The sequence below is a fragment of the Manacus vitellinus genome, unplaced genomic scaffold (genome assembly GCF_001715985.3).
Source record: "Manacus vitellinus isolate BGI_N305 unplaced genomic scaffold, ASM171598v3 scaffold_68_pilon, whole genome shotgun sequence".
In the NCBI taxonomy this organism is placed as follows: Eukaryota; Metazoa; Chordata; class Aves; order Passeriformes; family Pipridae; genus Manacus; species Manacus vitellinus.
In genome coordinates this window covers 2,279,705-2,287,153 of record NW_021940744.1, presented here as the reverse complement: position 1 = coordinate 2,287,153, position 7,449 = coordinate 2,279,705, and positions in this window count along the sequence as shown.

Here is a 7,449-nt window from a genome sequence, read left to right as displayed (position 1 = left end):
TGGCAGTGGGAAGCCATTCCCTGTGCCCTGTCCCTCCATCCCTTGTCCATAGTCTCTCTCCATCTTTCCTGTAGCCCTTTCAGATCCTGCAAGGCCACAATCAGGTCACCCCAAAGCTTCTCCTCTCCAGGCTGAACAATCCCAACTCTCTCCCCTTCCCTCCCAGCAGAGCTGCTCCACCCTCTGCTCATCTTGGGGCCTCCCCTGGACCCTCTCCAGCAGCTCCATGTCCTTCCTGTGCTATGATCCTGTTCTTGGATTGTTCCATAGAACCAGCTCAGAGGTTGGGTCAGAGCTGCACTGATCCAGCATTAACAACCTGCTCATACAAGGATCTTCAAATGCTTAATCTTTGCTCTAATTGTACTGATTTCTTTGTGTGAATATTAAACACTCTCTTAATTTTAGGTTCTTAAATGTATCACTGAAACCTCTGGTGTCTTCAGTGTCTTCACTGGATGATTGCTTGAGTCAGGGGTGTACAACTGAAGGCAACTCAAGATCAGTTCTGAACACAAAACATCTTTAACCAGTAATAGTAACAGATGAAAAAATCAAAGACAAGATTAAGTGAATTATCTTTTTTTTTCCCTTTTTGTTTCCTTTCTTTTTTATCAGGGTGTCTTAGACTCAAACAATGTAATTTGATAGATATTATGGGGAAAAAAGTCATTTATACTGTGTTTTATCAAGTCTGTGCATGAAGGGCTTTTGTCAGCAAGGATTTTATTGAACTGAATGAATACAACAAAGGAATAAAACAATCAATTCTATTCAAAGCATTCAAGTAGTCACATGTTCTCCCTAAGTGGCTGTTGAGAAAATCCAATAAATGTGGAAGGAGAGTGTCTACTCTCTTAAGAGTATCTGATCAAGGACCTTTTCAATGCAAAAAATATTCAATTAAAAGAAGGAAGATATAAACAAGAACATCCAGGACAAAAACCCAACCGTGAGCAGAACAAACCTGGTCAGTCCCAGGGACTGGTGAGGATATGTGGGGTGTCCCAGTGTTTATTTTGCAGTCAGATTATCTCACTGAGAACCTTGTCAAGTTGGGATTATAAGGAGGGAGAAAAACACACAGGGACACAAAACCTGCCCTGGTTTGGGTGCTCAGTGTCACAGTCGGGCACTGCCTTTGAGAAATCCCCCCCTGGAGATAAACTCTGTCCTGGAGATAAATTCTGTGATCTCCAGAGGAGGGGGTTGTGTGAGATGGGATGGGATGTGTAGGAGAAGGGCTGTTGATAGGGGAAAAAAAAAAAGGGGTTGTGGTGGCTTTGGGTAGGAACAACCACGGAGAACAGAGGGAAAAGGAGATAAAAAGGATAGTCATGGTAGGCATAGCTCAGGACACAGGGAGGGATCTCCTGCATCCCCAAATCCCCCAAATCCAGCTCCTCTAACACCTCCCTGGTTGTGTTTGAGCTGTTCAGAACAGAACAGAACACCCTTCAAACAAAAGCTGTTTTTAGCTTTGGGTCCCAGCCATGAAGACACAGGTAATTAAGGGTGAAAATATATGAAAATATAACCTTGCATAACTTAAGGATAAGCCCAGTATTTCTTCCTCTCTTCTGCCTTGCAGAATTTGTCTCATCCCATTTCCAGACCCAACTTGTGGCACTGCCAGAGCTGCCAAAGGGAAGAGAAGGAAAGGGATGGGAACCATCTATATATGTTTAGATATATACATATAAGTTTACATGTTCCCAGAGTGCCTCAGTCTTCTTAATATTTTTTTTTCATATGACATAATTGAAAATTTTACTTTTTGGTAAGGGCGCTTCTGGATTAAATTAATTTATATTCTCCATGTGTTGAAAATATTGCATTTCCTTCTTGCTGTTACCTTCCATTTCAGATTTATATTTCGTTGCATTTGAACAGAGAGGAAAATTAACTCCAGTGAACGAACCTCAGACTGTTGGGAAGAGCAGGAAATGACATTTGGCATTTTAAATTCGCTGCTCCATTAAATCAAAGATTCACCCTGTGGACCAGGAAAATCGTCTGAGGCTGGTGATGCTGGGATGCACTCGGACAGCAATCATTGTCTCAGGGGTTGAGGTGCCAAGAGGTATTTCTCAAGAATGTTCTACAGCTCTACTTCATCAGGGAACTGAGTCTGGGAAGGGCTCATTCCTTCTCCTGAGTGATTTCTTTCTCTATGCTCAACTGAGCCAATAATAAGGAAGCAGAGCTGATAATTAGGTGCTTCTAACCCAATGTGTCCAGACAGAAAGGTGGCTGGGAATAGGATTCATTCCTTTTCAGGTTATCTGGTTATCAGGAACAGGATGGGAATTGTTCTGTTGGAGTGAAACTCCCTGCCAGGGGGTTGTGGTGAGATGAGATCGGGCTCTACTCCAGGGAACTGATGGTAGAACAAGGGGAAAGGGCCCCAGGTTGTGCCAGGGGAGGTTCAGGTTGGATACCAGGAACAAATTCTTCACTTTAAGAGTGGTCAAGCATTGGAAAGGGCTACCCAGGGAATCACCACCCCTGGGAGTGTTCAAAACACAAGTGGCCGTGGCACTTGGTGGTAGGGTTTAGTGGGTGTGGGGGTACTTGGTTTAAGGTTGGGCTTGATGATCCTGGAGGTCTTTTTCCAAACTTAATGATTCAATGAGTTCATGAAAACAAAGAACAAGGAGTAACCACTAAGTCCAGCCTGGAATTTAATCTTCCAAGGAACAGGATGGGAAGTTTCTGGATGTCTGAAGGAAAACTGGGTCCAGTATCCTTCTCCATCCTTGTGCTCCAATAGTTCTTTTAATTTTTCTCATTTCTTGAATCAATAAAACATGATGATACTCCTGATGTGACCCCCTTAGACCTTATGCAAGGGAAAAAATAATCTGTAAACAGCAATTTCAGGACAGAAGGGGTCCTGTCTCCTTTGAGTGCTCCCTGCATTCTGGGCCTGTTGGTGACACTCAGCAGGGACTCCTCACACCAAAATGAGTTGGGAGCTGGCAGGGAGAGGCCCAGCAAGTCCTGCAGCACCAGAGGTGATGGGAGTTTGTTAATAGAGCTGTGGGGACCCACAGAAACCGAAATTTGGCACAGGAAACTCAGCAAAGCCTTTAGCTGGAAGTTTGGCACGTCTGTGCTCACGAAAAATGGACAATCCTGTGGTAACACATTCAGACATACACCCAAACACTCCTCCATTACATCTAGAAGTGTGGATGGGAGAGATCAGATATCATTTTTGATAGCTGGCACAAACAGGAGTGACCATTAGTGCAGGAGAAAAAACAGCAACCCCCAGTTTGGGGACACAGGGCAGCCTTGGAAACAGAAACCAAGGAGGAAAAGCTGCAATTTGGCAATAAGTTCTACTGGAGTTTCTTGGAAAACAGCTTTTGCACTTAGAAAAGTCAGATAAACAGTATTTGGGCTGTCAGCAAACTGCAAAGCCAAACTGTGGACAAGGAAGGCATTTTATTGTGGATATTAATTTGTCATCTGTATTCTGCAGTGAGAATCATCGTGTGAATGGACAGAAACTTGGAAAAAAACCCAACCAAACAAACAAAAAACACCCCTGAGATATTATTTTTTTTGAGAAGAAATTGGAATTCATGTTGGAGAGATCACAGGTCTTTATTTGACAAGGACATGCCACATTCTTGGGTGGGTTTTTTTCAATATAATGATTTGACAAGGAGAAGTGATGAAAGAGCAAATGTCTGCTAAAGGTTTAAAGTGCTGGCTGGCTCTGATTTGCTGAAAAACACCCTGCCAGTGAATAAATGGATGCAAAAATTATGTTTTCTACTTAAGGTATGGTAGTGTTCCATTTAATGACCAGGATCTATATCACTTGAGGAGAAAAATGGACAATAGACTGCACAGCTTAGTCAGGATGGCTTATAAATATAAATACCTTAAAGATAACTCACGGAAAAAATCTCTTTTACAGATATTTATTAACAGTCCCTCACATCAAAACTCCTGTAGCTACAGATGCTCACACTTCAATTACAGCCAAAAAAATGAACCTGGTAAGATGGTGAGCTCCACAATTTCTGGGATGGAATAAATGGGAGTAGCAGCAGGATTTGTAGGAATGTGGTTCCTGAGGGTTTTGCCCTTCCCTGTGCAGTGCAGGAGAACCTTCCACTGGTGGAAGTTCTCTGCTTTGGGGAAACACTGGTTGGGTGGAGTCCTGGAAAGCAAAGTGTCTGTTATGTGAGATTCCACTGGCAGGGTTTGCCTGCAGGGATGAGGGTGCTGAGGGACATTAAAGGGGTGTTTTGGGATCTGTGCTGTGCCTGCAAGGTTTTATCCCACAGTGCATGTCATGCACTCCATGCATTCCCAGTTCTTGGAGTTGATAATGCACATTATGAGAAGGCCCAGGGAGACCTGAGAGCCCCTTCCAGTGCCTAAAGGGGCTCCAAGAGATCTGGAGAGGGACCTGGGACAAGGGCTGGAGGGACAGGACGAGGGGGAATGGCTTCCCACTGTTGTTAATGCTGGATTAGTGCAGCTCTGGCCCAATGGAATAATCCAAGACTAAGATCACAGCACAGGAAGGACATGGAACTGCTGGAGCAGGTCCAAGATGATCAGACACCAAGATGAGCAGAGGATGGAGCAGCTCTGCTGGGAGGAAAGGGGAGGGAATTGGGATTGTTCAACCTGGAGAGGAGAAGCTTTGGGGTGACCTGATTGTGGCCTTGCAGGGCCTGAAGGGGCTCCAAGAAAGATGGAGAGAGACTATGGACAAGGGATGGAGGGACAGGACACAGGGAATGGCTTCCCACTGCCAGAGGGCAGGGATAGGTGGGATATTGGGAAGGAATTGTTGGCTGTGAGGGTGGGGAGGCCCTGGCACAGGTTGCCCAGAGAAGCTGTGACTGCCCCTGGATCCCTGGAAGTGTCCAAGGCCAGGTTGGACAGGGCTTGGAGCAACCTGGGCTAGTGGGAGGTGTCCCTGTCCATGGCAGGGGTGGGACAGGGATGGGCTTTAAGGTCCCTTCCAACCCAAACCATTCCATGATCCTATAATGCTGTGTAATAAAGAAGAAAGCTTGTCCCCCATTATACATTTTCCTTCTAGAGCAAACCTGGTTCTCCTGCAGTTCAGAACTCTTTGCCCATTCCTTTTGGCACTATTTTCCATGGGGGATGCAGGAAGACAGAAACCCAGGTTTTTTCCTGCAGAAAAATGTTACAAGAAAGTTGGTCTTGCCACATTCCTTTCCTCTCTGCTGCCCTGCAATGAAGAATCAGAGAACTGTTGAGTTTGGAAAAGCCCTTTAAGATCAGAGTGCAACAATCAGCCCAGCACCACCACCAAACCGTGTCCCCAAGTGCCACATCCACATGTTTTTTGAACACTCCCAGGGATGGGGACTCCAGTAATTTCCTGGGCAACTTGTTCCAATGCTTGACAACCTTTTCTGTGACCTTTTTTTCCTGGTGTCCAATCTAAACCTTCCCTGGCACAATTTGAGGTCGTTTCATTTCAGACCATGAATATGCTTTTCTTTAAAGGAGAATGTGACATTCTAAACGCCTCAAAGGAACTTTTTTTTAACATCTCAGGTATGAATTCTTCTTAAAAATGAATTTTTCTCTCAAATCCCAGCTCTCAGATGACTTTTTCTATCTCCATGGAAGTCAAGAAGAAAGAGAAAACTCAGATATAACCTTTGAGAGTTATTCAACATAACAGATCATACTTTTTCTCCTCCAATTCTGCCATAAAGCAGGGAGATTAATTACTTTAAGTGTCCAAAACATTAAAACCCACACGAATAATAGACTTTCAGGTTGATGAAGAAATTCAGCTCATTAGAATGAAATTTCCCATATCAGACTCTTTCAGACTCTCCAGTTTTGCACAAGGGGAAGAAGAGGTGACTCCAACCAGAGCAGAGCAGGAACTGCCCCCAGTTCTGTTCTGTATCACTGCACATCGTAGAGAAAAACCTAAAGACTTACTGGTGGGAATAATTAAACTGGAAAATCAACTTGAATTTTATGAAAAAAATATAATTATGAGTGTAATTATACTTCGTAGATGTGATAATAACTGCTGCATAGCCCTGTGCAAAATATTCCTGAATCTAACAGAAGATATTTCCTTCCTGTTGACAGAAGTCAAACTTTTGCAAGTTTACCAATTATTGTTTCTTTTCAGTTAAAAAACGGAGGTATTTTGTATGGATTTTCAGGAACATCACTCCCAAACATATTGTCATCTGATGAGACCCTACAAAATGTTCCTTTAAGCAACCCAAAGGGAAAATTCTTCTTAGCAACTTTTATAATTTGAAGTGCTTCTTAAGCCAGTGTTGATATTCAGAATTGAGTCCGGGAGTTTATTTTGTTAGTGTTAATTGGCATTATTCTGGTCTAGTAATTTATTAAAGATGGAATATCAGAGTTAAGGGTTATATTAATAGAGGCTCTACCTGTTTCCATTTACTGCCTTATGCCAGAGTTCAAAGCCTGTTTTCAGCTGAACACTTTTTACTTTGACAAAAATCAGTTGGGAACGGGGGAAAGAAAATTTATTGGACAAATAAACCCAAATTCAGGTCAGTGTCTCCTTCATTGCTGGCAAATGTCCAGAGTGGGATCCAAAGCCATAATTCAGTTTGGAGCAGATTTCTTGACTGTTCTGAACTAACACTGCCTGAAATTTTCATTGCAATGATACATTTCACCTTCTGCCTTCCCCCTTGTTCTTTCCCCTTGCACAGTTGACTGCCTTTAAAATCTATGCCTCTTTAATTGATTTCAGAAACTTTGTCCTTTTATAAAATCACTTTTTCCCAAGGTGAAAGAGAAAACATGATATCCAGCAAAAGCCTCCTGGACAGGGATTGCTAATGGGGACACCTTAGAAATCCAGAGTCATCAAAATACTTCATTTTCTTCATAGCCATTAATTTATTGCTTTAAAGACCAAATTTTTGTATCTTCTTTATCAGTCTAATAAAATATAATATCTGAATGTCTTTAGCTGCGTGTGCCAGCTGCTCCCATCGGCTTTTCCCTCACCTTGGAATAAGTCTAAAATACACAGAACTGATTTGAAAAGCTTTCTTCCCTTCACCTTTCTCTCAGTCAGATAATAAATCCAAAGGGTAAACACCAATCTAATTAATTATTGATCAAAATTCAAAAGGAAAAAAAAAATATATAATTTTAAAAAAATTAGGTATTGTCTATATAATTTTCTCTTTTGGTGTGTGGACATGAATGTGTGGGAGCAAATGCATGTATTTTTAAAGAGGAGGGTGTGTGAATATGCATGAACAGATGACATGTCTTGAGGTCAAAAGAAGAGCAGCTCTGGCCAAAAGAAATCTCAGTCCTGGCCCAGAAGAAATGTCAGCCATGAAAAACGAAAACCTGAGATTAAATCCTCACTGCTCTTGTTGGTATGGAAATAAAACGAAATGAAATAAAGAAAAGCAT